The 3,983-nt window shown below is 42.6% G+C and overlaps 1 non-coding gene across 1 annotated transcript; it reads right to left on the reverse strand.

The window, feature by feature from the left end:
* Positions 1-1,609: 1,609 nt before the first annotated feature.
* On the reverse strand, positions 1,610-1,716 carry LOC136321562 (U6 spliceosomal RNA). The gene has a single exon (XR_010728713.1). It is a non-coding gene; the product is annotated as a U6 spliceosomal RNA (small nuclear RNA).
* Between the last annotated feature and the right edge of the window lie 2,267 nt (positions 1,717-3,983).

Here is a 3,983-nt window from a genome sequence, read left to right on the forward strand (position 1 = left end):
ACTGTAGGTAATCCTAGAGATTTTTCTCATCCTGGCCTGTAGGAACTTGATAAAGAAGGGGGCAATGCCTGACCAGGCGGTGGCACAGTGGATAGAGCGTCAGACTGGGATGCCAAGGACCCAGGTTCGAGACTCCGAGGTCACCAGCTTAAGCGCAGGCTCATCTGGTTTGAGCAAAAGCTCACCAGCATGGACTCAAAGTAGCTGGCTCGAGCAAAGAGCAAAGGGTTACTCGGTCTGCTGAAGGCCCACGGTCAAGGCACATATAAGAAAGCAATCAATGAACTAAGGTGTCGCAACAAAAAACTAATGATTGATGCTTCTCATCTCTCTGTTCCTGTCTGTCTGTCCCTGTCTATCCCTCTCTCTGTCTCTGTAAAAATAAATAAATAAATAAATAAATAAATAAATAAAATACTAAAATTATAAAAATAAAAAAAAAGAAGGAGGCAAGTATTTGGAGATCAGGAATGCAGAGATAAGGGGGGTTGTATAGCTGGGGGTGAAAGTTCTTCCATGGTAAAGTTAGAGATTTTTTTTCCTGGCAGCCCTGGAGAGAGCAGTTAGCTTGAGCTAAAAGAAATGTTTCATGTCCATTTGTAGGCTCTTCTTCGGCCAAGAAGACCCAATGGTTTTGTCCTCTTACTATGTAAAGGATAAAAAGACTAAGAAGCATTAAGAGGTGTTGCTATTCATTCTCCTAGTTCTTCAGGGATATGGGAGAGCTTTAGGGTTAGGGGACCTGTAGGGGTTGAAAGATAGGATTTAGGAGGTTTGCTGATATAGGGTTTCAGATTTTTTGTTTCGCGAGGGCAAGTTTCAAGGTTGGTGTGTAGGTTAGGTAGATTTTTCCAATTTTCTGATTGGCGAAGGTCTGCATGCGGTTCTGTAAGAAACCAGTGAACAAAAAGAGGCAGGGTCTAAAAATTAAAAAAATAAATAGGAGAGTGAGTGGACTAATGAAAGGCAACTGTCAAGATACCCAGGTTGTGCGAAACCACTGACTCCATGTTTACGAATCCGCTGGGCTTCAGAGAGAGAGAGAGAGAGAGAGAGAGAGAGAGAGAGTAGGAATAAGACAGGGCAGTAGCCAGTCCCCCGTCCCTAGATCTACTTTTATAGAAAATTTTAAAGCAACAAGAAGAGAAATTACCTGCATAGCTTGTTTGGTCCTTAGATTGATGGATAGTGTATTAGGAACTGGAAGAGGCTCAGGAGGTGGGATTAGGTTGATATTTGGGGTGAGACAGATTAGGGTACAGGTTTCTGTACAATTAGTAAAGAGACACATATAGGTGTTGGTCTCATACGAGTAGAAAGCCCCTGATTGGGTGAGGTTGGCTGAGAGGTGAATAGAGAATAAAAGGACAAGGGGTCCGTTTCATTTCTCTGTTTCTGAGCTCCAGATGGTCAGGGTAAAGAGTCATCCCAATAAGTGGGAAGAGTAGAGGATTGTTAGCTAGGGTGACTGATTAAACATTCTTTGAAAACCAGTTTTCTGACTTTTTTTGTTGTTGTTGTTTTTTTAATAAATTTTTATTAATGTTAATGGGATGACATTAATAATTCAGGGTACATATATTCAAAGAAAACATGTCTAGGTTATCTTAAAAATATGGAACGCTTCACGAATTTGCGTGTCATCCTTGCGCAGGGGCCATGCTAATCTTCTCTGTATCATTCCAATTTTAGTATATGTGCTGCCGAAGCGAGCACCAGTTTTCTGACTTTACAAATTCTTTTTTCTTGGTACAAACCTCCTACAACCTGCACAAACCTTCTACAACTTACATAAACCTTCAGCTTTCATGCACTTTCTTATCCAGAAATAACTGGCCTTCATAACAACTTACTTTTCCTTTTTCTTTCAAAAGTATTTCCATACCTTATACTTTCTATTATCAAAACCATACAACTCCTTTCTAGTCAGAACTCTTGATTTAAAAAATTTTAACCTTTAGTGAAAATTAAGTTGACTTTTTTTTTACCCTAGTTTCCCTTTTCCCAAAGTTTGATTGAAAGAGTCCTTAGTTTTTTTACATATTTGTCATACGTAGACCAACCAGCTTCAGGTTTGTGGTTGGAGTAAGGCATGCCATTTTTCTATTTTAGCAGCAGTGGGAGTTGTCAGGATCATGGTGTGTGGATCTGTCCATGTGAAAGTCCGTCCTTGGGTGATGTAATGCTGGAAGTGCCTTTTGGACAGTCTTTGAACAGTTTGCTGAGTAACCTATAAATCCTGCAAGTACTTAGGGAAAGGGTAGTTACATTTCTACACTTTGCAGTTAGAGTTTAAATCCTATTGACCACTTCTTCTAGCTGGAATTAGCAGCAGGTCTCAGCCTATAATAGGCATGGGGGCATTGAGATAAGAGGAATAAAGGAGATACTATACATTAAATAAAGTAACAAAATTAGACTGTCAATACCCACAGTAGAGATCTTTGAGGGATAAATAAAACTCAAATATTCAAGCGAGGCATAGTAGATGGCCCTTGTGTTTACAAGAAATGAGATTAGCTTATCTGCTATTTGGAAGAAATACCTTAGGCTCGTGAAAGATGTACTTGGGCCTTCAGTGGCAATTCCCAGCATGCTGGGCAAGGTCAGGTCACAGGTACCTGGAGCAAGGCTAGAAGAGACTGAACCCTCCCTCCATTGAGCAAGAGGGCAGCTTACCTTCTCATTTCCCTCTTTCCACAGCACAGGTGTGTCAACCAGTGGGGCCGGGAAGCCTGGCAGGCTTCAGATCAATGACCTTTCTTTCCACTCTTGAAGTAGGCCCTGATGGAATTCTATGAAGCCCTTTAGGGCACTGGAGCCAAAAGCTGGTATTTCCTGACTTCTTTTTGGGCCTTATTTGCCTTTTCTGTTACTTCCGTGGTCATTATAGACCTTAAAAGCCATGCTCAGCCTGACTAGGTGGTGGAGCAGTGGATAGAGCGTCGGACTAGGATGCTGAGGACCCAGGTTCGAGGCCCCTACCATTCCTCTACAACAGGGGTCCCCAAACTTTTTACACAGGGGGCCAGTTCACTGTCCCTCAGACTGTTGGAGGGCGAGACTATAAAAAAAAACTATGAACAAATCCCTATGCACACTGCACAGATCTTATTTTAAAGTAAAAAAAACAAAACGGGAACAAATACAATATTTAAAATAAAGCCAGCGTGGGCTCATCTGGTTTGAGCAAAAACCTCACCAGGGTTGCTGGCTCAAGCAAGGGGTTGCTCGGTCTGCTGAAGGCTAGTGGTCAGGGCACATATGAGAAAGCAGTCAATGAACAACTAAGGTGTCGCAATGCGCAACAAAAAACTAATGATTGATGCTTCTCATCTCTCTGTTCCTGTCTGTCCCTGTCTGTCCCTCTCTCTATCTCTGTAAAAAAAAGAGAAAAAAAAAGCCTTGCTCAGAAGATCTCACTGAGGGGCTTGACTTTAAGAGCAAAATTGGGAATTCAGTGTTTAAAGAAGCCTATTTGACCAAGGAAAGAAAAGATTTGATCTGTGGTGGTAGGTGGTTGGAGACTGTGGAGGGTCTGAGTTTGATCTAGAGTGAGACTTCAGGTGGTTGGGGTTAAGGCGAAGCCTAGATAGACTAGGGATTGAGAATAAAGTTGAGCCTTAGCAGAGAGGACATGATATCACTTCATAGCGAGGAGGTTAAGAAAGGTGGCGGTGTGTCTCCTTGAGGCAGGCAGGAGCTGCAGAGGAGTAGGTTATTTACATATTGTAAGAGAGAACTAGTTTTGAGATTGCATGCTGCTAAATCCTGAGCTAATGCCTGCTGAAACATGTGTGGGCTGTTTCTGATCCCCTGGGGATCAGAAAGTCCATGTAAGTTGCTGGGCTGTATTAGTGTCTGGGTCAGTTTAAATAAAGGTAAGTAGAAAGTAAGAGTCAGGTTGTAGAGCAGGGGTCCCCAAAGTACGGCCAGCGGGCCACATGCGGCCCCCTGAGGTCATTTATCTGGCCCCTGCCGCA

The sequence above is a fragment of the Saccopteryx bilineata genome, chromosome 1, assembly GCF_036850765.1.
Source record: "Saccopteryx bilineata isolate mSacBil1 chromosome 1, mSacBil1_pri_phased_curated, whole genome shotgun sequence".
NCBI classification, from domain to species: Eukaryota; Metazoa; Chordata; class Mammalia; order Chiroptera; family Emballonuridae; genus Saccopteryx; species Saccopteryx bilineata.